A 27,754-nucleotide genomic window follows, 5' to 3' on the forward strand; every position below is an offset into this window, starting at 1 on the left:
GACCCACTGTTGAGGAATAGCTGGAACTGAGACAGCAAAAAGAATTGTCAAGTTGCACACATGGAAAATTTTATCTAGTATAATTTGTATATCCTTCTAGTGGATGTCTTTTGGGATTTCATCAGGATTTGCACCATCATGAGTATGTAAACAGAGTCCCTTGGCCATCATCAGGATTTGCACCATCATGAGTATGTAAACAGAGTCCCTTGGCCATCACTGGAATAGAAGAAAAGTACAGTTTTGTACCTACCATAAATGTAGATGTCCGAGAGGAATGCATCTGCAGTCCTTACAAATGGGTTGTCCTGTCGTCAGGCAGCCCTTCGGTCGGCCGGATTCCAAAGTCTGGGTCTGGCTTCGGCTGGTGTCGCACTTCACCCGACGTCATTGCGGCAGTTCTTCGGGTATAAAGGCATCAGCCGACGCCATTTTCCTCAGTGTTTCTTGCCCCAGATGCCAGGTGCCCTCTTGGTAGGCTAAATTTGGATAAATGCCAAAGTTTCCAAATAGTAGAGAGCAAACACACAAAATAAACATGTATGTACATATATACAAACAAATACACCATAATAGATCCCCAAGCTAGCTGAAGATTGGTAAGTACCTAGGAGTACCTCAGAGGGAAGGAGGGTGGGTAATCCTGACTGCAGATGCATTCCTCTCGGACATCTACATTTATGGTAGGTACAAAACTGTACTATGTCCTTCAAGGATGCATCTGCAGTCCTTACAAATGGGTAGAATACCATAGCTAAACTAGGGAGGAGGTAATGAGAATAGATTATGGTGTAGTCAGGATCCCTTGCAAAACAGCAGTGGCAAAACCAGCACGGGATCTAGAGTATAGAGGTAAGTTATAATGCTTGGCAAATGTATGCACGGAGGTCCAAGTAGCAGCCTCTATAATGTCCTTGGTAGCCACTCCTCGTAAGAAAGCTGTGGTAGTGGCTGTGGCCCTTGTGGAGTGAGGCCTGATGTTCTCTGGAGTTTTCTTTCCATGGTAGGAGTAACAAAATCTAATGCAATTTCCTATCCATTTGGAGATTGTCTGTTTAGAAATTGGTTTTCCTTCTTTTCCTGTTGCATAAGCTACCAAAAGCTGGTCAGTTTTTCTATTGGTTTTTGTCCTGTCCAGGTAGTAGCGTAATTGCCTGTGTACATCCAAGGTATGTAAGAGCTTTTCTCCCCTGTTCTGTGGATTGGGGAAGAATGTAGGAAGGTGGATAGCCTGATTTAAAGAGACTCTGGATACCACCTTAGGCATAAATGTAGGATTTGTTCTCATGGACACTCTATCTTGATGGAAGATCAGGAAGGGTTGTACTGCCATTAATGCTTGTAGTTCAGAGACCCTTCTTGCTGAAGTTATTGCCAGCAGGAAGGCAGTCTTCCAGGATAAGTATTGCAAGTCTGCTGTAGCTGCTGGCTCGAAAGGAGGTAGAGTCAGTTTTTCTAGCACAAAGTTCAAGTCCCATGCTGGCAATGGAGGTTTCCTGGGAGGTTTTACATTTTAATTCCCTCAGAAACTGTCTGAGCAGAGGATGCGAGAAGACAGGAGGATCCAAGCTGTATTGTGCTGAAATAGCTGATGCATGTATCTTGATGGAGGAATAGGACAGGCCTGTGTGGTAGAGCTCCGCCAAGTACTCCAGGATGTTGGCTATGTTAACCAGTATCACATCTTGCCCCTTTGCCGTACTCCAGATGAGATATCTTTTCCATTTTGCTGCATAATTCTTTCTTGTTGAAGGTCTACGAGCTTCCAGGATTATGTCTTTAACCCTTTGGGATAAATTTGGGTTAATTTCTGTTATGTAATGTTCCAGGCAGTTAGCTGCAGAGTTTTTAGGTTTGGATGCAGAATGTTGTAGTTGTTCTGTGTCAGCAGTAATGGGATCAGGGGCAGTTTCCATATTTGTTCCCGGGACATGCTCCTCAGCAGTGGGTACCAATGTTGTCTTGGCCAGTCTGGGGCTATCAGAATGATCCTCGGACGTTCCTCTTTGATCTTGAGAAGCACCTTGTGCATCAAAGGAAGTGGTGGGAATGCGTATGCTGTCAGGCTTTTCCAACTGAAGGATAGGGAGTCCACCTTCCAAGCAAGTGGGTGGTAAGTCCTTGTGCAGAATTTCTTCAACTGGTGATTGTATGGGGATGCAAACAAGTCTATATGTGGTAATCCCCATTCTCTTGTGATGGCTTTGAAGATGTCCAGATGCAGCATCCATTCGTGGGCATCTGTTGTAGTTCTGCTTAATATGTCTGCTAGAATGTTTTCCTTCCCTGGTACATAAATTGCCTGTAACTGAATGTTGTAGCTCAGAGCCACATCCCATAGGTCTAGTGCCAGCCGGCATAGGGGGTATGAGTGTGTGCCTCCCTGTTTGTTGATGTACCACAACTGTGGTGTTGTCTGTCCTTAACAGCTGGCCTTCGTGGAGAAGAGGTCTGAATGCCTGGATTGCCAATTTTACTGCCATCATTTCTTTTAGATTTATGTGCAGATGCAGTTGGTCTTGAGTCCATAGGCCTTGAATGCACTTGGTCCATCATGTGTGCCCCCCAACCGAGGTCTGAGGCATCTGTCGTGATAGTTTGTCTTGGTTGACTTTTGCAGAAGGGCAGACCTGTGTTTGATTGACAGGCCTGAGCCCACCATAAGAACTCTTGCTTCAGGCATGGGATCATTGGAATTTTGGTTTCCAGGCTGTGCTTGTGCGGAGACCACAAATTCTTTAGGTACCAATGCAGCTTTCTCATATGAAGCCTGGCATGAGGGACCAGAATTATGCAGGATGCCATGAAGCCTACAGCTTGTAGCACTTTTCTTGCAGTTAGATGGCTCTGCTTTGTTAATGCCAAGAAATAGAGAGGAAGTTGCTCTTTCTTTTCTGCAGTTAGAAATGCCATTTGTTTTGATGTGTCCAGTTCTGCACCCAGAAAGGTTATTATTTGGGATGGAATCAGCCTTGACTTTTTTGTATTGACTGTGTATCCCAAGGCTTGTAGCAGGTAGATGACTCTTTGTAAGTCTTCTGTTAATTTGTTTTTGTTGTCCGCTTGTATCAGGCAGTCGTCCAGGTAGGGATAGATTTGAATTCCCTGAAGTCTGCAATGAGCGATTACTGATGCCAGGCATTTCGTGAACACTCTGGGCGCAGTAGATAAGCCAAAGGGCAATGCTGAGAATTGATAATGCTCTGATCCTGCAAGAAATCTGAGGTATCTTCTGCAAATTGGTCTTATGGGGACGTGCAGGTATGCCTCCTTGAGATCTAGAGTTACCAGCCAAGACTCCTTGCCCAGCATGGGAAGAAGCTGCTGTAGGGTCAGCATTTTGAATTTTGGAACAATGAGGAATGTGTTTAGAGCGGACAGATCTAGAATAGGCCTCCATTTGTTTTCCTTTCTTGGTACCAGGAAGAGCCTGGAGTAAAATCCCTTCCCTTGCTCCATAAATGGTACCTTTTCCACAGCACGCATTCTTAATAATTGAGATATTTGTTTTAGAGCTTCTGCCCTTTGAGAAAGTGGTAGGTTTGGCATTCCTCTCTTTCCTGGTAGTGTATGGAAATGGAACCTGTAACCTTTGTCTATAGTCTGCAAAATCCATTTTTCTCTTGTAATGCAGTGCCAGTTTCTTGAAAATAATGTTAGCTTTCCGCCTAAGGGTGCTTCTAGTTGTTCCCTGGTAGGCGGTGCCACCGCCGAGTCACTGTGATTGAGTTGTTGTAGTGGTGGTGGCTGTATCCGTGCCTCGTTGGTTGTTACCCTGCCACTGGCGACCCCTGTAGGCACCCCTGGATTGGTTTCTGCCTCTAGAGCGCCTATTCCTGCCCCTTTGTGCCTTAGAGGAGTCCGGAAAGGACCAATTCTTGGCGGGCCAATTTCTGCTAAACCTTGGAGGTTGAACTTGTAAGAAATCTTTTACTGTTTGCACAGATTTTGCTTTCTCTTCCATCTTTTTCAGTACCTGCTGTGCGGGGGCACCAAATAAATTGACCTTGTCCATAGGTGCATCCAAAAGCTTAGATTTGACATGGTCTGGTAATGCCTGCTCTTTCAACCATGCATGCCTCCTGATAACTGTGCCAGTCATGGCTGATCTAAAGGAAGCCTCCAGTGCATCATAGCCACATTTTAAAGAATGGTTACTAACCTGTTGTATGTTATGTAACATTTCTTGAATATACTTTTTATCTAAAGATTCTTCAGAGGACAGCTTTTTAGTCAACTGGTCAAGCATAAACTCTTGGTATTGAATCATATGAAATTGGCAGTTCAAAGCTCTAGCTGACAAAGTAGCAGAGGTGTAAACTTTTTTACCCCATCTCTCTAAGGACCTGGATTCCCTTTCAGAGGGGAGGGGGTTTTTAGAAGAAGTAGCTGCTACAGCTTTAGGGCCCTGGGAGATAGTCTCTGGATCTGCAAAAGGGGCCTTATATAAGTGGTGATGAGTGTCCGGAACCCTGTAGTACCTATCTGGCTTTGCAGGAGCCGGAACCCTGTAGTACCTATCTGGCTTTGCAGGAGCCGGAGGTAAAGTATCAGGAGTAGTGCAAGCATCATTAAATGCATCATCAACAACAGATAGAACTGGAGGAATAGCTAAAGGCCTATGCTGTGTTAAGTGTAGAAAGGTCCTAAGCCTTTTTCTAGAGTCTGAGAAATCTTGTCCCTGCCACTGAAATTGTTCCCTCATAGCATGCAAGGTTTCCCCAAAGGAAAATTCCTCAGGAGGAGAGGCTGAAGGGATGGACTCCTCAGCATCAGAGTCTTCGTAAGGAGAATAAGAAGCCTCAGGAGGGTCTGTATGTTCTGAATCATCAGAAGAATCATCTGTGGCTACTGGCTCAGGGGGCTCTGCTCTAGGCCTCTTTTCTGGAGGAGGGAGAGGCCCTGTCTGGATGAGGCTGGGATCCACGAATTAAAGTTATGAGATCCTGTGCCAAAGAAAGCATATGGGAGCTGGTGCTGGGCCTGTGAGAGGGGGGCTTGGCAGGCACAGGTTTGGAAGTTTTGGCTGCTTTAGCCCTGGCAAAGGCCTTAATAGACATAGCTGGAGGAGGCCTAGCAGCTCCATGTGCAGGGGTAGAGATATCTAGTGGAATGGTGTCTGATAAATCATGTGAAATCGCAACAGAAGGCTGGATTTCAGAAGCCGTTTCTACCAGGATAGAAGAGGCCTCGGTAGAAGGCAAGTTATCGGCTGAAGAAAGAACCGCTTGCTTGGTTTCGGCCGAAACCGAGACACTCATGGATTGCTTAACCGGTTTCAGCGAAACCGCGACCGCGAAAGTGTCGGTCCTTTTCTTTGCGCTTTTGGTTATTTGCGTAGTCGGAGGATCCGATGGCATAATGTAGGCAAAATCGGGCCGAAAATCTGTTCAGCAAAGTCCGGCGTCTAAGCGTCCGTCGGTTAAAAGAAGCACAGGCTAGACAAGCTGCTACGTCGTGGTCTGGGCCTAAACAATGTATGCAATAGGAGTGGAAATCTTTATGAGGTATTTGTTTCCCACAAGATAAACAGTTATTAACTTTCTCTGACATCGGCTGAGGCAAGAAAAAGTCCCCAACGGGGTACTTAGCTTTATATAAGTCTTCGAAGTAGTATTCGGTAGTAGTAATCTCTGGATCTGACCGACCGGCACTTGCGAACATCTTCTGCTTCGGGCGCCACGCGGCAAGAAAGACTGAGGAAAATGGCGTCGGCTGATGCCTTTATACCCGAAGAACTGCCGCAATGACGTTGGGTGAAGTGCGACACCAGCCGAAGCCAGACCCAGACTTTGGAATCCGGCCGACCGAAGGGCTGCCTGACGACAGGACAACCCATTTGTAAGGACTGCAGATGCATCCTTGAAGGACATCTATGTGTTTAGCTTGAATGAGTGGAGATGCAGATGAACCTTGCTGGACAGGACAGACAGGAGACCTGCATACAAGTTCTAAATGACGAAGCGTGTTTGTCAGGTGAGGCCATAACAGAGGGAACTGTACCCATCAGGGCCACAATTGAGCTATGGGAATGACCTTATCCCTGCACATTTTTCTTTCTCTAGAATTTCACTACTAGAGGGGGTGGAAGGTAAAGTACAGTTGTGTACACTTACCATAAATGTAGATGTTAGAGTGTACTCACTGTTGCAGTCATTACATTTAGGGTAATCCTGCTGGCAGGTTGCCCTCAGTTGGCCTGAATTCCAAAGTCTTGGGTCCTGCATCGGCTGCTGTCACCCCTTCCCTGACGTCAGGGATATAAAAGAAGCAGCAGACGCCATTTTCTTCAGTTTTTCGTATACACACACACACACACACACACACACACACACACACACACAAATACATGCACCAATAAGCTTTACCTTCATCAACAAGAAAATACACCACATAGGTTGTATAAATCAGGGAAGGAAAGAAAAGTTCCAGCAGAAAAAAGGGGGATGGCAGGTGGGTAACCTGGACTGCAACAGTGAATACACTCGAACATCTACATTTATGGTAAGTGTACACAACTGTACTATGTTCTTCATGTTTCACTGTTGCAGTCATTACATTTGGGTACAGTCCTAAAGCTATGGTTAGGAGTCTGGAGCTAAACAGCATTAGGAGAGTCTATGAGGCCAGGCAGAACTGCAGTGGCAAAGCCTGCCCTGGATTTAGAGTAGAGTGGCAGATGATAGTGCTTTGGAAAGGTGTGTACTGAACTCAAAGTAGCAGCCTCTAAAATGTCTTTGGTAGGTGCTCCCCTGAGAAAGGCTGCTGAAGTGGCTACGGCTCTGGTGGAATGTGGCCTAATGCCCTTAGGCACTGGCTTGCCATGTTGTAAATAGCAGAAACGAATGCAGTGGCCTATCCACTTTGAAATAGTCTGCTTTGAGATAGCCTTTCCTTGTGATCCTGCAGTATATGCCACTAGTAATTGCTCTGTCTTCCTGAAAACTGGTTCTGTCCAAGTAGAATCTAAGCTGTCTGTGTACATCCAAAGAATGCAGAATTCTCTCCCCCTTGTTCTGTGGATTTGGATAAAAAGTTGGCAGATGAATAGTTTGGTTAAGAGCCACACTGGACACCACCTTAGGCATAAATGTTGGGTTTGTCCACAGTGAGACCCTGTCTGGATAAAAAAATGATAAAAGGTTCCACAGCCATGAGTGCCTGTAGCTCTGAAACTCGTCTTGCAGAAATTATTGCTAGGAGCAGAGCTGTTTTCCGAGATAAAAGCCTTTATATCAGCAGTAGCAGCTGGCTCAAAAAGAGGCAGGGTGAGTTTTTCCAAGACATAGTTGAGGTCCCATGCAGGTATTAGTGATCTCCTTGGGGGTCTTAAATTGTTGGCTCCTCAGAGGTACTGCTTTAATAAAGGATGAGAAAAGATTGGTGGCTCTGTATTGTAATGAGCCGAAATAGCAGAGGCATGAATTTTAATTGATGAAAAAGATAGGCCTTTGTCCAGCATCTCAGTTAAGTATTGAAAAATCTGAGGAATATTTGATACAGCTGTATCAGTTCCTTGTGCCTGGTTCCAAGCACAGAATCTCTTCCATTTCCCAGCATAAGATTTTCTAGTACTAGGCCTTCTGGCTTCCAAAATGACATCCATCATGGCTTTACTGAGAGATGTGTTTTGTATGACTACATTATCCGCCATGCTGCCAGGTTTAAAGTACTGAGTTGGCTGTGCAGGATCTGATTGTTTTGCTGGGACAGTAGATGAGGTATTTGAGGTAAGGTCCAAGCTGGGCATTGAGACAAGTTCCTTAGGATTGGATACCAGTACTGGTGTGGGCAGTCCGGTGCAATCAGTATCATCTTTGGCTTCTCCTGTCTGACCTTTAAGAGTACCTTGGGGAGGAGAGGCAGTGGAGGAAAGGCATATACTGATAGGTTTTTCCAGCTGAAAGATAAGGCATCCACTTTCAATGCTGTCTGTGATAAGTCCTTGTGCAGAATCATTTTAGTTGGTAGCTGTAAGGGGAGGCAAATAGATCTATGTCCAGGCATCCTAATTTCCTTGTTATCATGCTGAAGACTTGTGGATCCAGCTGCCACTCGTGGGGATCCATGAGGTTTCTGCTTAGTTTGTCTGCCAGAGTGTTTTCCTTTCCTGGCAGGAATTGTGCCTGCAGATGTACTTGGTAAGTCAATGCTGTGTCCCACAGAGTCATGGTTAGTCTGCAAAGGGGGTAAGAATGTGTGCCCCCCTGCTTGTTTATATACCACATGACCATGGTGTTGTCCGTCTTTATCAGTAGTTGTCCCGGATAGTCCTTGAAGGCTGTCAGGGCATTTTGAACAGCTAGCATCTCTTTTTGATTGATATGCAGATGCATTTGGTTTGAGGACCATGTGCCCTGAATGCATCTTCCTGCCATGTGGGCCCCCCAGGCATAATCTGATGCATCCGTTGTTAGTGTCTGCCTGGCTGGGGGTAATGTGAATGGCTGTTCCTTGTTCTGATGACAAGCCTTCGCCCACCATCGAAACTCCTGTTGCAGGCAGGGAATGAGAGTAATCATCGTTTCCAGGCTGTGGCAATGTTGAGTCCAAACACTTTTTAGGTACCACTGAAGTTTCCTCATATGCAGTCTTGCATATGGAATTAGTAGGATGCAGGATGCCATGAAGCCCAAAGCCTGCAGAATTTTTCTTGCAGATAACTGGGCCTTTGTTGCCAGCATTTTGAAGTAGGTAGTCAGTTGCCTTTGTTTGTCTGGCGTTGAGATAAGCCATCTGGGCAGTTGTATTTAAGCTTGCACCCAGGAATACTATCTCTTGAGAGGGTACTAGTTTTGATTTCTTTTCGTTGACTGTGTACCCTAGGCATGTTAGAATCTTTTCACAAACGCCAGATGCTGTAGAAGAATGTCCTTGTTCTCTGCTTGAATTAGACAGTTGCCCAAGTAAGAATATTTGTATTCCTCTTTGTCTGCAGAATGCAATTACTGGTGCCAGGCACTTTGTAAAGACCCTGTGAGCAGTAGAAAGCCAAAGGGCAGTGCAGAGAATTGGTAATGCATTGAGCCAGCCTTGAAGCTGAGGAATCTTCTAAATGATTGTCTGACTGAGACATGCAGGTATGCCTCTTTTAGGTCTAAAGTCACAAGCCAAGCATTCTTGCCCAGCATGGGCAGAAGCTGCTGCAAAGTCAACATTTTTAATTTTGGTATATCCAGGAATGTGCTCAGAATAGATAGGTCCAGTAGTGGTCTCCAGGCCTTGTCCATTCTGGGTACCAAGAACAGTCTTGAGTAAAATCCTTGCCCCTCCTCTTGCTCTGGTACTTGCTGAATGGCCTCCATGTCCATGAGGGATGAGACTTGTTTTTGCGCCTCTGCCCATTGATTTTTTGGCAGGTCTGGCCAGCCGTTTGCCTTTGGCAGGGTATGAAAATGGAACTTGTAGCCTTGTGACACTATATTTAGACCCCACTTGTCCTGGGTTATAATGTGCCAATTTTGAGAAAAAAGTGCTAATTTTCCCACTAAGGGTGCTGCCAGGAGATATGTTCTTGGTGCAGGCAGGGGGAAGTCATTGGGACTGTTTCCTGTATGGCTGGGATTTGTCTTCTCCAACTTTGAAGGTGGATGCACCCCACTGCTTTGACCTGTATGAACCTTGCGCCTGGGATCTGCCTCTAGGGCGTCTGGATCTGCCCCTTTGAGGTCTGTCTGACAGAGGATAGGACTAATTCTTTGTAGGCCAGTGTCTACTAAACCTAGGTGGCTGTACTTGTAAAAAATCTACAGTTTGCATAGATTTAGCTTTGTCCTACATTTTCTTTAACACCTCTTCTGCCTTAACACCAAACAAAGTATCATGCTGTAAAGGTGCATCTAATAATTTAATTTTGACATGATCAGACAGATTTTGTTCCTTTAACCAAGCATGCCTCCTAATTACAGAACCCATAACTGCGGCCCTGCAGGAGGCCTCCAAAGAATCAAAACCACATTGCAAAGTATGCTTTCCAACTTGTTCAGCTGCATGCAATAAATCCTGCATTTCCTTGTTTTCTGCACATTCAGAGTTTAACAGTTTCTGTTTAAGCAATGCCATGACATGTTGCTGATATCTGAACATATGAAACTGACAGTTTAAGGCCCTTATAGCCAAAGTAGCAGATGTGTAAACCTTTTTTCCCCATCTATCCAGTGCCCTAGAATCTCTGTCAGAGGGGGTAGGGTTTTTTGAAGCGGAAGCCTTAACTCCTTTGGGACCCTGTGAAATAGTTTCTGGGTCTGCAGCAGGGTTTTTAAAAAGGAATTTATGAGAGTCAGAAACCCTGTAATATCTGTCAGGCTTAACAGGAGCTGGTGGTAAGGAGTCAGGGGTCAGACTAGACTCCGAAAACACATAGTCTACAATGTCTATCACAGGTGGAATGGCTAGAGGCCTGTGTTGAGGTAATAAAAGGAAATCTCTGAGCCTCTTTTTAGATTCTGAAAAATCTTGGCTCTCCCAGTGGAAATGCTCCCTCATGGTATGCAAGGTTTCTCCAAAAGAATAGTCCTCTGGTGTAAAAGCTGAAGGTATAGATTCTTCAGCATCAGGATCCTCATTGGGGGGGGATATTCCTGATCAGAAGAGGAATCAGAAGAAATAGAACCCTGATCAGAAGATTCATAGTCAGTCTCTTGCCTAGGCCTCTTATCAGGAGAGGGATGGGAACCCCTGATCAAGCTAATCAAGTCTTCGGCCATTTTGAGCATCTATTTTTTGGGCATAGAGGCCTGTCCACGTGGCTCTTGAGTTTGTTTCTTTGCTTTAGAAGGTGCTTTGGTCTTTGCCATTGAAGCTGAAGTCGGTTTAATGTAAACATGTTTAGGCCTAAATACACCCTCAGAAGCTGGTGCCTGCTCAGCGGCTCCGATCCCATCTGAGGGAATAGTGTCCGAGGCGCCAATACCTTGAGTTTCCAGCAGCATAGCCGACTCCACGTGGGAGTCGGTAGCGGCCTGCAACTCTAAAGTAGTGGGTGTCAGGGGCTGCGAAAGCGCCTCACTGAGAACCGGCGACTGGCTTAGGAGAAGCTTCGTCGGTTTTGGACCTCAGTTGTTTCTCTCTCTCCTTTTCTTTGTGTTTTTTGTGAACTCTGGTAGTCGGATGGCTATTCGACGACATTTCTGGACAATTAAACCGGCGTCCAAAATAGTTTAAAGCAAAATCATATTGACGCTTAATAGTGCGTTGGCTAAATCTAGCACAAAACCGACAACCAGAAACATTGTGATCAGGGCCTAGGCAAGGAATACAGTAAGAATGAAAGTCCTTATGAGGTATTTGCTTTCCACAAGAAATACAATTATTAACTTTTTCTGACATCAGTCTGGAGCAAAAAAAAAAGTTTCCCCAACGGGGTACTTAGCTTTATTGAAGACTTCAGGTTTGAAACTCGAACACGAAAATCTCAGGAGTCGGCCGACCGGCACTTGTGAACTGCTTCTGCTTCGGGCACCGCGCGACAAGAAAGACTGAAGAAAATGGCGTCGGCTGCTTCTTTTATATCCCCGACGACCTGACGTCAGGGAAGGGGCGACAGTAGCCGACGCAGGACCCAAGACTTTGGAATTCAGCCCGACTGAGGGCAACCTGCCAGCAGGATTGCCTTAAATGTAATGACTGCAACAGTGAAACACAAAGAACATCAGAGTACTACCCAGAGGCCACAGAGGCCACAGCATCTCTGGGTGTCTGACTCTATAGAGGGAGAAGGGAAAAGAAGTTGCTGCATCTGTTGCTTGACAAGGATGCAAACAGGTTACATCAACTTTTCTCTCAATGGTGGAAGATCATCTGAGTCATTAAAAAACTCTAGGACAATTTGTTCAGCAAAAGAGAGCATCTTGCTTTGCCTGTCTAACAAATTCTAAGCTATGGAGTTCCTGATTCTGTAGACTACCTCTGCCTCTTGGGTGGTGTTTGATAATGAAATTCTCACAGCCGCAAGAAGTTGTCTGAATGTTGCACAAAAAGTGGTTGTTGGGATTTACAAAAAAGTTCTAACGAATGAATGGGAGGGGTCCTGTGACCCGCAAAAGGCCATCACCGGAGCTAGGCATTTTGTGAAACACATGGGTGCAGTAGACAAGCCAAAGGGCAAAACACACAACTGATAATGACTCATACTTGCTCTGAAGTGAAGTGTAAAAACCTCCTGTGAGATTTTTCTATGGGAATGTGGAGAAGTGCATCCTTTAGATCCAAGGTTACCATGAAAGTGTTGGGACAGATCATGGACAGTAGTTTCTTAAGTGTTAGCATGTTGAATTATGGTACCTGCAAAAATCAATTGAGCCTTGACAGGTCCAGAATCAGTCTCCAAGTACCCTCATTTCTGGGGACTAGGAAAGTCTCGACTAAAAACCTTTTCCTTGAAATAAATTCAATATAAGTGAAACGGTCTAAACAAGGTAAAATAATAAATGAGAAAATGATGAAATATCAAACTTCTTTAATAAAATTCCTTCAGCAAGCACTTTCATCTCCAACAATATTCTGAGACTTCTTCAGACTGAAGTAACAGTTAAACACAAATCACATTTATACAATACAAGTCACATGGCTATGAAACTGATTAGTGTTTTAACCCTTTCCTTTTCAAGTACATAATAAAATCCTCACGATTATTCAAGCCAGGTGGAAGACAGGCATTTAACTTAACCTGCCATGAATATTCAAGCCACCCCAGCTCCTCTTCAGGGTTTAATAAACTCTCTACATTTTCTAAAGCTTCCAATACAACAAACTTAAAATCAACCTTACAAACACCATTTTTATAATGTTTACCCAAATTATTTTTTTCTTCCGCTATTTGAACAGCATATTTATGTTCATACATTCTTTTGTTCAATTCCCAGGTAGTCCTACCTACATAAAATGCCTTACCGGCTAAACAAAAAACTAAACACATTTAGATTTACAAGAAAACATTCCTTTGATGCTGATTTTGCTTTTACTGGAGTCAAAATCCACTGCATCAGGATACAAATAATTGCACGTTACAATTATAACATTTAAACATGCCCCCTTGTTCTGTTTTCAACCTTGGCATGTTTAATTTTGCCTGAAAATAGTTCTTAAAACTCTTGGCTTTCTTTTGTGTAAATAACGGCTTATCCCCATTTGTTCTTAGAATATCTAGATTACCTCCAAAATGTTTCCAATTTTTTGCTATAATATTCTTAATAGCACCTGAATTTAAGCAATTAACTTTAGGCATCCTGATTTTGTTTAAAACAGTAGTGTCACCTCTTCTAGTTTTTAAATTTGTCGCTTTTCTCTGAGCAACTATATTAGGCATAGAAGTAGAGACCAAATCCCTAGGATAACCTCTGGTAACCACCTTCTCACAAAAATTATTAGCTTCATTTAAAAATTTGTCTTCCCTTTCTGTTAAATTGCTAATTCTAAGAAGTTGACTATTTACAATATTTTCTTTGGTCTTTTTTTACATGCACACTACTAAAATCTAAAGATGCATTATTTTGTACTTCCTTCTTAAAACTTATTCTGATTAATTTACCATCCTCCTTGAAAATGGTTATGTCCAAAATATGAATTGTAATAGGACTGTAATGACGCAAACTTTAAGTAAGAACAAACATTGTTAATGTACTTAAAATCTTCAAGGGACGCCTCCATATCAAAAAGACTGTCAATAAATCGAAACATCTTAATTAGTTTTTTTATAACCACTCCTCAAGATGTTTGCGGTTTTCCAACCGTGCAAAAATATACTGGCATAACTGGGGGCCATTACTACCCCCATGGCTACACTGTTAGTCTGACAATAAAATTTGTCATAAAAAGAGAAAAAGTTACAACTCAAGATAATATCTACCATTTCCATTAACAAACTCACTTTGTTGTTAGAAAACAATTTAGATCTTATAGGTTCATAGGTAAGTACTAGGCTATTGGCCCTAGGGTCTACATAAGCCTAGCCAAAAAGGTACCCTGGCTTTCGCCACCCAAGATAATCATTTTCCTGTGCCCCTATCGAGCAGAGCCACAGACATGATCGCCGGGGTGAATTTCCTATTTCCCATCCAATCAAGATTTTTCTTGAAGAGTGCTAACGAGGAGCTTTGTTTGACATAGATAGGTAGTTTGTTCCAGAGTATGGGAAGTCTCTGGGACAGGAATCTAGCCCTCCAGCATGTTCTGTTAATTGTAGTGACAAGGTTTAGGTCCCTAGAGAGTGTAGCTCAGAGGGATTAGGATTTCTTTAAGTGGAGCATGTCCAACAGCTCTGGGTTTGACATAGCTTTGTATTTTAGGCAGTGATTGCCTCTGAATAGGCGATATGCAACGGAGTAAAGCTGGAGTTTTTTGAGATGGTCTGCGTAGGGCATCTGTTTGAGGCCGGTAATCCTCTCTGTGGGGTATTTCTGCGGCCTTTCCAGTTGTTGTAGAAGTCTTCTGAGGTATATACCAAAAGGGGCGTTGTACTCTATAATGGGTCTAATGAGTGACGAGTAGAGGGGAACAATGACCTGTTTTTTCCTGGATGAGAAACCTTTTGTGATGAGGTGTGCCATGTAGAAGGATTTCCTGACTACTGTGGCAATGTGATTATCAAAGGAGAGACTACTGTCCACCTGTGTCCCAAGTTCTCTTATCACACTTTCAGGTGTTAAACAGACTGCCACCTATGTGGTAGCTCATGGGTACAGAGTTTTTACCAAAAGGGATGACAATGCACTTTTTGGCATTGAGCTTGAGGCTATGGCTTTGACACCAGGCATCTGTCTCCATGAGGCCCTTTTGTAGGATGTCCACAATGTCAGGAGTTTCGATTATGGCTCTTAACAACTCTAATCTAACAGTTTCCATTCCTTCAGTGTTTGGTATCACAGTATAAAGTGATTTTATATCTAAAGTTGCTAGTAAATCTGTATAAGAAATAATAGCATTCTCCAACTTTTTAATGAAATCAAAAGTATCCTTAATATGCGTACTGTTGTTGATAATAAATATCTGCAGAAAATTGCTAATAAAAATTGACATACTTTCTGTTTTACTATTAACACTAGAGACAATGGGTCTTAATGGAGGATTATTCAAGTCCTTATGGATTTTTGGAAGACCAAAAATCCGACTAATTTTGGGGATGTCTATCAAAAAATACTTTCTGGTTGCCTCATTTATTCTCCCAGTGAAAAAAGTACAGTTATGTACACTTACCATAAATGTAGATGTTCGAGTGTATTCACTGTTGCAGTCATTACATTTGGGTAATCTGCTGGCAGGTTGCCCTCAGTCACCCTGAATAACAAAGTCTTGGGTCCTACGTCAGTTGCTGTCTCCTCTTCCATGGCGTCAGGTCATCAGGGGTATAAAAACATGCAGCAGATGACATTTTATTCAGTTTTTCTTGCCCCAGATGTCAGGTGCCCTCCAAATGGGGAGCAAAATATATATATATAACAAACAGTAAATATATAAATGCACTTTTAGAAACATAAACTTTACCTTCAACTAAAAGCAAATATACCACAAAGGCTTTTGAGTATAGTGAAGGAAAGAAAAGGTATAGAAAGGGGGATGGCGGGTGGGTAACCCGGACTGCAACAGTGAATACACTCGAATATCTACATTTATGGTAAGTGTACACAACTGTACTATGTTCTTCGTGTTTCACTGTTGCAGTCATTACATTTGGGTAGAATCCCAAAGCTATGGATGGAACTAAACAGCATTAGGAGCGGCTATAAGGCCCTGCAGGACTGTAGTGACAAAGCCTTCCCTGGATTTGGAAAAGAGGTAAATGATAATGCTTTGTGAAGGTATGAACACAGCTCCAAGGAGCAGCTTCTATAATGTCTTTGGTTGGGACCCCTCTGAGAAAAGCTGCTGAAGTAGAGGCAGCCCTTGTGGAATGTGATCTGATCCCCTCGGGCACAGGTTTACCATGGTGCAAATAGCAGAAACGAATGCAGTGGCTTATCCACTTAGAAATAGTCTGCTTTGATATAGCCTTCCCCTCTGACCCTGCAGCAAATACTACCAGTAGTTGCTCAGACTTTCCTAGAGATTTGGTCCTGTTTAAGTAGAATCTTAGTCATCTGTGTACATCCAATGAATGCAGAATCCGCTCCCCATTGTTCTGCGGATTTGGGTAAAATGTTGGCAGGTGAATGGTCTTGTTAAAAGCCACACTGAATACCACCTTAGGCATAAAAGAAGGATTGGTCCTGAGGGACACCCTGTCTGGGTAAAATATAATAAAAGGCTCCACTGCCATGAGAGCCTGTAGTTCTGAAACCCTTCATGCTGAAGTGACTGCCAAGAGAAAAGCTGTTTTCCAAGATAGAAATTTTATATCCGCAGTAGCTGCTGGTTCAAAAGGAGGCAGGGTGAGTTTTTCCAGCACAAAATTGTGGTCCCATGCAGGAGTTTGTGATCATCTGGGAGGTCTTCAATTTTTGGCCCCTCTAAGATACTGTTTAAGCAGACGATGAGAAGAGGGGAGGGCTCTGTGTTGTAATGAGCCAAAATGGCAGAGGCATGGATTTTTACTGAAGAAAATTTAGACCCTTGTCAAGCGTCTCAGTCAAATATTGTAAAATCTGAGGAATATTGGGCTTTGCTGTATCTTTTCCTTGTGCTTGGTTCCAAGAATCTCTTCCATTTATCAGCATAAGATTTTCTAGTACTAGGCCTTCTGGCTTCCAAAATGACATCCATCACAGATTTACTGAGAGGTGTTGTTTGAATAATTAGTTGATTAGCCATGCTGCAAGATTAAATTTGAAGTGGGTACCAGTGCTGGCGAGGATAGTCCAGAGCAATTAGGATCATTTTTGGTTTTTCCTGTCTGACTTTTAGTAAGACCTTGGAGAGTAGAGGCAGAGGGGGAAAGGCATAGACCACTAGGTTTTTCCAGCTGAAGGATAGGGCATCCACTTTCCATGCTTTTCTGTGATGAGTTCTTGTGCAGAATTTGTCCAAATGATAATTTTGGGGAGAGGCAAACAGACCTATGTCTGGGCTCCCCCATTTCTGTGTTAACATACTGAAGATTTGTGGATCCAGTTTCCATTCGTGCGGGTCCATAAGATTTCTGCTTAGGTCGTCTGCCAGAGTATTTTGCATTCCTGGCAGGAATTGAGCTTGAAGATGTATTTGGTAAGTCAAGGCTGTGTTCCACAAGGCTAGGGCTAGTCTGATGCATTTGGTTTGGGCTCCATTTGCCCTGAATGCATCTCCCTGCCAGGTGGGCCCCCCAAGCATAGTCTGATGAGTCTGTAGTTAGGGTTTGGGTGGCAGGGGGTAGAGTGAATGACAGTCCCTTGTTTTGGTGACATGTCTCTGCTCATCAAAGAAACTCCTGTTGTAGGCAGGAAATGAGAGGAATCATTGTTTCCAGACTGTGACAATGCTGACTCCATAAACTTTTTAGGTACCACTGAAGTTTCTTCATATGCAGTCTCGCATATGGAATTAGTAGAATGCAGGATGCCATGAACCTCAAAGCCTGCAGAATTTGTCTTGCAGACAACCAGGTTTTTGTTTCCAATTGTTTGAAGTATGTTGTCAGTTGCCTTTATTTGTCTGGCGTGAGGTAAGCCATCTGGGCAGTTGTATTCAAGCTTGCACCCAGGAATGTAATTTGAGAGGGTACCAGTTGTGACTTCTTTTTGTTTATGATTTGTTTATGATATCTTCTGATTGACGTCAAGCCATTTATCAACCAATTCTTTAGACAGATCATTGCCAATCGGTAGTTTAGTGACTCTCAAGCCTTTTTTGCACCCTCTGAACACTTAAAACTGCTCTCAAAATACTGTCCCACTGCAAGCACTTCAATTTACTTAAATCTTTCTCTAGTTGGTAAAAGGTATCTGAATGACTTACGTTAACCATCCTGGATGCTTGTTGGTCTTTACTCAAAAAAGGATCCACTGGCAGTACCAAACAACCAAATGTAAGATGCTTAAACTTCAGTTTTTTGTTTAAAAATGAAAACGTTGAGACTCAAGAGTTTTTCAAACCAAATGTTTTTAATCCTCCTCTTAAAAAAAAAGAGTTGGAAATGTTGTTAAATATTTGTGAGGTAGAAATTATTAAATCACTTTAAGTCAGAGTTTAAGTTTTACAATTTATCATTATGTGAAAAGAAAATGTTTTCCAAGCTTAAGGATAATGACAATTTGCTAATATTTAAACCAGACAAAGGGGGTGCGCATTGGTGGTTTTAGACAGGAATATGTATGACTGCAAAATGTTTGAATTACTGCCCTACACTAATTTTTATAGAAAAGTCACCTTGAAGACATCAAAAAAAGTTATTCTATTAACTCGTATACTGAAGAACAGTTTTGCACTGGGAGAATAAATGAGGCAACCAGAAAGCATTTTTTGATAGACAACCCCAAAATCAGTTGGATTTTTAGTATTCCAAAAATCCATTAAGGACTTGAATAATCCTCCATTAAGACTCAATGTCTCTAGTGTTAATAGTAAAACAGAAAGTAGGCCAATTTTTGTTCATAAGCATCTGCAAAAAGTTGCTATCAACAACAGTATGTACATTAAGGATACTTTTGATTTCATTAAAAAGTTGGAGAATACTATTTCTGATACAGATTTGCTAGTAACTTAAGATATAAAATCTCGTTCTACAGTGATTATAAACACTGAAAGAATGGAAACTGTTAGAGTTGTTAAGATCTAAATTATTTTCCAATATAATGAGTTTGTTAATGGAAACAGTAAATACTTTCTTGAGTTGTAACTTCTCTTTTTATGACAAATTTTATTGTCAGATTAACGCTGTAGCAATGGGGGCAGGAATGGCCCCCAGTTATGCCAATATATTTGTGAACGGTTGGGAAATTGCAAAAATCTTGCAGAGTGGTTATAAAAAACATATAATTATGATGTTTGGATTTATTGACAATGTCTTTTTGATATGGCGGGAGACTGAGGCGTCCCTTGAAGATTTTGTTAAAAATGTTTGTTCTTACTTAAAGTTTGTGTGTCATTACAGTCCTATTACAATTAACTTTTTGGACATAACCATTTTAAGGAAGTTTTTTGCTATTTTTAAGGAGGATGGTAAATTAGTCACAAAATTTAAGTACAAAATAATGCATACTTACATTTTAGCAGTATGCATCCAAGAAAGACCAAAGAAAATATTGTAAGTGATCAACTTCTTAGAATTAGTAGTTTAACAGAAAGGGAATAAGATTTTTGAAATGAAGCTACTAATTTTTGTGATAAGATGGTTAGAGGTTATACTAGGGAATTGGTCTCTACTTCTATGTCCAAGATAGCTGCTCATAGAAGAGACATACATTTAAAAACTAGTAGAGGTGACAGTACTGTTTCAAACAAAAATCAGGCTGCCTATAGGTAATAGCTTAGATTCAGGTGCCAAGAATATTATAGCAACAAATTGGGAACTATTTGGAGGTAATCTAGATATTCTAAGAACTATTGGGGATAAACCGTTATTTACACAAAAGGCGGCCAAGAGTTTTAAGGACTATTTCCAGGCAAAATTAAACATGCCAAGAATGAAAACAGAGAAAAGGGGCATGTTTAAATGTTATAATTGCAACATGTGTAATTTGTATACTGATGCAGTGGACTTTGCCTTAAGCAAAAACAAAATCAGCAAAGGAATGTTTTCTTGTAAATCTAAACTTGTGATTTGTTTAGTTTTTTTGTAACCTGTAAGGCCTTTTATGTAGGTAGGACTACCCGAGAATTGAACAAGAATGTATGAACATAAATATGCTGTTCAAATAGGGGAAGAAAAGAATGCATTGGGTAAACATTATAAAAATGGTATTTGTAAGGCTGATTTTAAGTTTGTTGTATTGGAAGCTTTAGAAAATGTAGTGTATTTATTAAACCCTGAAGAGGAGCTGGGGTGGCTTGAATATTCGTGGCAGGTTAAGATAAATGCCAGTCTTCCACCTGGCTTGAATAATTGTGAGAATTTTATTATGTACTTGAAAAGGAAAGGGTTGATGGGTTTCATAGTCATGTGACTTTTACATTGTACAAATGTGATTTGTGTTGAATTGTTACTTCAGACTGAAGAAGTCTCAGAATACTGTTGGAGAGACAAAGTGCTTACTGAAGGAATTTTATTAAAGCAGTTTGATTTTTCATCTGTCTTTTCCTTGTAATACGTTTAGTACTGGTTCCATAGAACCTTCGGTGCACAGCAGTTTGATTTGCTTTACAGTCTCTCTGTTGGTTTGGTGGAATATCTGGGAAACCTGATTGAATCAGAGGCTGTTTGAACTGGAGTTTGTAATCCTCTTTGTATGATGCAGTACCCACTGATCCCTGGTAATGAGGGTCCAATTCTTTAGGAAGGACAGCCTTCCTCCTAGTCTGAGACGGGTTATGGAGGAAGAGGTGTGACTTGAAGAGAAGGGGAAACGAAGTGCCATGGATGAGTCATGATTGCTCCCCTGTTTGGTCCCCAATGGCAAGATGCCAAGGGCCTGTTGGAATCTGCTTGCCACTGTCTCGGTCACTGGTGCTGCCTCAGACTTTTTTTCTCTTCAAGGTCTCCTACATCTAGGTTTAGACCAGGAGATTAGACAGGACCATTGCTTGGCAGGGTAATTGTGGATGAAGTGAGAAGGTGTAACCTGAAGAAAGTCCCTGACCCTGACCATTTGCATAGACTTGGCCTTATCCTCAATCTTCTTAACCATGGCTTCAGCCTTGGGGCCAAAAATAAAATCTTTGGACAAAGGAGCATCCAAGAGACTGGATTTCACATGTTCAGGGGAGGGACTGCTCTCAGCCAAGCATGTCTTCTAATAAATCCTGTAGCTGCTGCCCTGCTGGAAGCTTTCACAGCATCATAAAAATAGTGCAAGGAGTGCTTAGCAACTTGAGAGCAAATTTGCAAGCAGTTCCTTGGAGACTGTCTTATTTTCATTCCCCACAGTTTTTTTGCTTCATCTGGTCTAAAATGGTTTCCTGATACTTTACCATATGAAACTGGTAGTTCAAAGCCCTCATAACAAGGGTAACTGAGGTGTAAAAACTCTCTCTCCATACCTGTCAAGTCTCTGCTTTCTTTGTCAGGTGGCATGGTATTTTTGGAGGTACTAGCTTTAGCTCCCTTAGGGCCTTGAGTCATCACTTCAGGGTCTGCTACAAGGCTCCCAAAAAATGTCTGTGGTAATCCAGAAAGCTGTAGAATCTCCGGTTTCTGAGGAGCAAGGGGGAGGGAGTCTGATTGCAATTAAGAATCTAACAAGACATCCTCCACCACCTCTAGACTAGAGGGATGGCAATAAGTTTATGCTCAGGAAGCTTTAGAAATTCCCTAACCCTCTTCTTGGATTGTGGAGAGAGTCTGTGTTTCCCAAGTGAAGTGGTCTCTTGGGTATGTAGGGTCTCCCCAGAGGTAATGTCCTCAGAAGGAGGCTGAAGCAAAAGTTCTCCTCAGAATCTGAAATCCCATAGGAAGCCATAGTTAAACCTTCCTCAAAAAAAGATGCATTATCATTTTCAGAGTCAAAAGAATCAGGAGACTCCTGGGAGGAAATACCCCAAACTAGTGAGGGAGAGGAGTCTAGATCTGACCATGGTGATAAAATCTTCAGCCAGCCTAACTAGGTCCTGTTGCTAGCCTGGCTTTGGGAGTGGTAGCCAGCAGTTCTCGGCTGGGGCAAGCTGGTTGCAGCCTTTTAAGGTGAGGTGTTAGGCTTAGGCCTGAGGGTGACATGCAGACTGCCTCGGTTCACAGTCTTCAGGAATCGGCTATCTCCTGACAATGAGAAACTGTAAATACTCCAACAGTCTGAGAGGTGTCACTGGAAGCCAGAACTTGCAAAGCAGCTCCAGACTCAACCAACATGCAAATCCTTTAAGTAGAGGGGACCTGACAGCATATCGGATTCTGAACAGGTCCTGACAGAGGCCTGTGCCACAACCTCAATCATTGGAAGGGTCTGCAAAGGCATCTCACCTCCCAGTACTCTAAGTTTTGGGTGCTTCTTTTTACGCCTAGGGAGATCAACCTCAGCTTGACCTGCAGACGACATAGTACACAAGGGCCCTAGCAACTCACTGAAGTGCTTAGCTAAAATTAGAGCCTTAAGCTTGACTGTTCTACTATTAAAGTGAGCAAAGAACAATCAATCAGTTAGAAACAATGTGTTTGGCCCAAACAGGTTGCACAAAATGAATTAAAATCCAGGTGTGTTACCTGCTTGCCACAGTTGAGACGGTTATCAACTTTCTCTGACTAGTCAAGAAACAAAGGAGAAGCTCCCTGATGGGGTACTTAGCTTAAGAAGTCTTCTTTCTCTGGTGCAGACTGACTTGACTCAATGACTACAGCTCTACTTCCGGTTCCGCTGGCAAGAAACAACTGAGAATATGGCGCCAGCTGACGCCCTTTACACCCAGACATCTTGATATTGGTCAGGGCATCCACTGGCTTCAGGAGGAGGAGAAAATTCTCAGGTAGTCTGGTAGGCTAAAGGTTTCCACAGCAGGTAATCACATCAGTTATGACTGCAACAGTGAAGCACGAAAAACATCTAGAGAAACCATGCAGTTAACTTGGACTGCAGACAGAGGATCCAAACCCACTGGATGAGAAATTAGATCCAGAATGGGATCAATAATCTAAGGTGGGTATCGCATAAGAGACCACAGAAAGGGGGAGCCACAACTGACAAGTCAAGAAGAGAGCTATGAGGATCAATGTTGCTCTGCAAAGGGCTGCCTTATGAAGAAATCTGACACTCAAGGGACCTGGAGATATGCGTTTAGGAGACCTGGGGGCTATGCCTACAAAATAACATCTCTGAGTGCCTACACTTAGGAGGGGACTAAGGTATAATAAGCTGCTACATTTGGTGTTGGAGGGTGAAACAAAGAGGTTGCAACATAGAGTGCCAGTGATGAAAGATCCAAGCTGCAACTCTCATACTCTGGGAAAACCTGTGAGGAGGAAGAATATTCCTGCTCAAACTGTCGGCCAGAATGTTAGATACCAGGCAATGGACATACTGCCATCTGGATCAAAATCATACAGCTGAGGACATCTTGAAAGGTCTGCAATGCAAGGAGAATGGCCCTCATCTCCAGGATACTGATGTGAACATTGGACTCTGCAGAAGACCAGGACCCTAGAACTATCTTCCCTTCAAAATTCCCACACCTCACCCAAGAAGGTAAGTGTCCATGGTGACTATGACCACAAAATGAGGAAAACCGGTCTCCCATTGGTCATTAAGGGTGACTAACCACCACTGAATCTGAGCGTGGTGCACCTTCATCATCCTGACAGAAAAGTCCATTGATGAGTCAAATAGGACCACTGCACTGCAAGAGTCCACTGCAGAGTCCCCATGTGGTATCTTACTAAAGGGACCAACCCCTACTGAAGCTGCCATGTTGCCCAATAGTTTCAAAATTGTATGAGGTGGAGGTTTCACAAGGGCAAGAACAGATACTGCCTGGAATCGCAGGACAATTACTCTTGAGCTTGTGACCATGGTGATTTAGCTGACTGTATCCAAGTGGCAACTTATGAATTCTCGATTTTAGATAATTGACAGTTATCCCTAAATGGTCACACAACTGAGTAAGGTATCCCTAGATGTGGTTAGAAACATTTATGGGGACAGTGAGGAGCCAACTTGTCCAGGTATGGAAAGACCTGAAATCAATGCAGCTGAAGTCAGGCTGCAACCACTTGTACCTGGTGAACACCCAGGGAGAAGTGGTGAGACTGAATAGCAGGGCTTTGAACTGGTAAAGAATGGACTCCAGCTGGAATCACAGAAAAGTACAGTTGTATACACTTACCATAAATGTAGATGTTCGGGTGTATTCACTGTAGCAGTCATTACATTTGGGTACTCTGCTGGCCGATTAACAAAGTCTTGGGTCCTGCATCGGTTACTGTCCCTTCTTCCATGATGTCAAGTCGTCAGGGGTATAAAACATGCAGCCGACGCCATTACATCAGTTTTTCTTGCCCCAGATGTCAGGTGCCCCCCTAATGGGGAGCAAATAAACATAAAAACACAAAGGTATACCTCCAGCAAAAACCAAATACACCAAAAAGGCTTTTAAGCATAGTAAAGGAAAGTAGAGGTATAGCCAGAAGAAGTTAGGGGGCTGGAGGGAGGGTAACCAGGACTGCAACAGTGAATACACTTGAACATCTACATTTATGGTAAGTGTACACAACCGTACTATGTTCTTCGCGTTTCACTGTTGCAGTCATTACATTTGGGTAGATTTCAAAAGCTATGGTTGGGAGGAGGAGTTTATATAGCATTAGGGCCAGCTATAAGGCCGTGCAAGACAGCAGTGGCAAAGCCAGCTCTGGATTTAAAGAAAATTGGAAAATGATAATGCTTGGTGAAAGTATGTACAGAACTCCAGGTAGCAGCTTCTAGGATGTCCCTGGTAGGAACACCTCTGAAAAGGCTGCAGAAGTAGATGCAGCCCTGGTGGAGTGAGATCTGATCCCCTGGGGGATAGGTTTTCCATGGTGCTTATAGCAGAAATGAATGCAATGGCTTATCCATTTAGAAATGGTTTGTTTTGAAATAGCCTTCCCCTCTGCAGCAAACGCTACCAGCAGTTGTTCAGATTTTCTTTGAGATTTAGTCCTGTCCAAGTAGAATCTAAGTTGTCTGTGCACATTCAAGGAATGTAGAATCCGTTCCCCTTTGTTCTGTGGATTGGGAAAGAAGGTTGGCAAATGAATGGACTGATTAAGAGCCACACTGGACACCACCTTGGGCACGAAGGATGGATTGGTCCCGAGTGAATCCCTGTCTGCATGAAAGATGATGAAAGGCTCCACTGCCATAAGGGCCTGTAATTCAGATATCCTTCTAGCTGAAGTGATTGCTAAAAGGAAAGCCGTTTTCCAAGAAAGAAATTTTAAGTCCGCAGTAGCAGCTGGCTTGAAAGGATGCAGAGTGAGTTTCTCCAATACAAAGTTAAGGTCCCAGGCAGGGGTTGGAGCTCTCCTGTGTGGTCTCAAATTTCTGGCCCCTCTGAAGTACTGCTTGAGCAGTGAATGAGAGAAGAGGGGAGGTTCTGTGTTATAATGAGCTGAAATGGTTGAGGCGTGGATTTTAATGGAGGAAAAAGTCAGGCCCTTGTGAAGCATCTCAGTTAAGTATTGCAAAATCTGAGGTAAATTGGGCGCTGCTGTGCTCGTCCCTTGACAATGGTTCCAGGCACAGAATCTTTTCCATTTTTCAGCATAAGATTTTCTAGTACTATGCCTCCTTGCCTCTTAAGATGACAATCATCACAGGTTTGCTGAGGGATGATAAGGGTGAGTTAAGTAATTAGCCAGGCAAGGTTCAATGTTGGAAGTTGAGGGTGCATAATCTGGTTCTCCTGCTGAGACAGCAGGGAAGGGGTCTGAGGCAGGTGCTATGGAAATAACTGCGACACACTGCGCAGGAGGGGGTACCAGTGTTGGCGCGGCCAGTCTGGAGCAATCAAAATCATCCTTGGATTGTCCTGTTTGACTTTTAGTAGAGCTTTGGAGAGCAGAGGCAGCGGGGGGAAGGCGTAGACTGATAGGTTTTTCCAGCTGAAGGATAGAGCATCCACTTTCCAGGATTGTTTGTGGGGAGTCCTTGTGCAAAACTTGTCCAATTAGCAGTTTTGGGGGAGGCAAATAGGTCTATGTCTGGGCGCCCCCATTCGCTTGTCAACATGTTGAAAATCCTTAGTTCCAGTTTCCACGCGTGTGGGTCCATAAGGTTTCTGCTTAGTCCATCTGCCAGTGTATTTAATTTTCCTGGCAAGAATTGAGCTTGTAAGTGCTCTTGGTAGCTCAAGGCTGTGTTCCACAATGCCATGGCTAGTCTGCAGAAGGGGTAGGAATGTGTACCTCCCTGCTTGTTTATGTACCACATAACCGTAGTGTTGTCCATCTTTACCATTAATTGTCCTGGAAGAATGTAGTCCTTGAAGCCGCATTTGACTTGGGTTCCATTTGCCCTGAATGCACTTCCCTGCCAGGTGAGCCCCCCATGCATAGTCTGATGCATCAGTTGTTAGGGATGGGCGGCAGGGGGTAGTGTGAATGGTAGTCCCTTGTTTTGGTGGCAGGCCTCTGCCCACCAGAGGAACTCTAGGCGTAGGCAAGGTATGATAGGAATCATTGTTTCTAGGCTGTGAGAATGTTTACTCTATAGGCTTTTTAGATACCACTGTAGTTTCCTCATATGCAGTCTTGCATATGGAATTAGAAGAATGCAGGAGGCCATTAACCCCAAGGCTTGCAGTATTTGTCTTGCAGATAGCAAGGTTTTTGTGGCCACTTGTTTGAAATAGGTTATCAAATTAATTTGCTTTTCTGGCGTGAGGTAATCCATCTGGGAAGTTGTATTCAAGCTTTCTCCCAGGAATGTAATTTGACAGGGTACCAGTTGTGATTTCTTTTCATTTATGGTGTACCCCAGACAAGTCAGAACCCTTTCTACAAATGCCAGATGATTCAAAAGTATGCCCTGGCTTGCTGGAATTAGACAATCGTCCAGGTATGGGTATATATGAATACTTCTTTGCCTGCAAAATGCAATAACTGGAGCCAGGCACTTTGTGACTACCCTGGGCGCAGTAGACAAGCCAAAGGGCAGTGTGGAGAACTGATAATGTGTGTAGCCTGTTTTGAAGAGTAGGTATCCTCTGCAAGATTCCCTGATTGGGATGTACAGGTATGCTTCTTTTAAATCTAGTGTTGCCAACCAAGCGTCTTTGCCTAGCATAGGTAGCAATTGGTGAAGAGTCAGCATCTTGAATTTTGGAATCTCCAGAAAGGTGTTTAGAGTAGACAGGTCCAGGATTGGACGCCATGATTCGTCTTTTCTGGGTACCAGGAAAACTCTGGAGTAGAAACCTTGTCCCTTTTCCTCTTCTGATACCAGTTGAATAGCCCCCATGCTTAAGAGAGAAAGTACTTGTTTTTGAGCCTCTGTCCACTGATTTGGGGGTAGGTCCGGCCACCCATTTGGTGTTGGCAACGTGTGGAAATGAAATCTGTATCCCTGGGACACTATATATTTAAAACCCATTTGTCCTGGGCTATGAGTTCCCAGTTCTTTGCATGAAGAGCAACCTTTCCCCTCAAAAGGGGCGGTCAGTAGACAAGTGCCTGGAAATTTTAAAAGGAAGTCATTGAGACTGTTTACCATAGGGGGGGTGTCTTGTTATTCCCTGATTTGGAAGTGGAGGCCCCCAACTGCTTAGTTCTGAGAGTCCGCTGGGACTGAAACCTGGGGTTTTTGCTGTGTCTGGGTTTGGTTTGAGAACACCTGGGACTGGAAAGAACCAATTCTTAGTAGGCCAGTGCCTACTAAATCTAGGAGGTTGCACTTGTAAATAATTTTTCAGTCTGCATAGATTTAGCCTTATCTTCCATCTTTTTAAGAACTTCCTCAGCCTTGTTGCCAAACAGGCGGTCCTGATTTAGAGGAGTATCCAACAATTTAGCTTTAACATGATCAGGCGAAATTTGCTCCTTAAGCCAAGCATGCCTTCTAAGTACAGACCCAGTAACAGCAGCCCTGCAAGAGGCCTCTAAAGAATCAAACCACATTGCAAAGTAGGTTTTCCAACTTGTTCAGCAGAATGCATTAAATCCTGCAAGTCTTTATTTTCCACACAGTCAGGAATCAACATCATTTTCTGTTTAAGCAGTCCAATGACATGTTGCTGATATTTTAACATATGAAATTGGCAGTTTAAAGCTCTGAGGTTGCTAAGT

At 43.1% G+C, this 27,754-nt stretch overlaps 1 protein-coding gene across 1 annotated transcript in view; it reads right to left on the reverse strand.

The window, feature by feature from the left end:
• The window catches only part of SELENOI (selenoprotein I), a 1,061,441-nt gene that overhangs the window by 777,779 nt on the left and 255,908 nt on the right, over positions 1–27,754 (reverse strand). The window lies entirely within an intron of this gene.

The sequence above is a fragment of the Protopterus annectens genome, chromosome 2.part1 (genome assembly GCF_019279795.1).
Source record: "Protopterus annectens isolate FY-2018-M chromosome 2.part1, PAN1.0, whole genome shotgun sequence".
In the NCBI taxonomy this organism is placed as follows: domain Eukaryota; kingdom Metazoa; phylum Chordata; order Ceratodontiformes; family Protopteridae; genus Protopterus; species Protopterus annectens.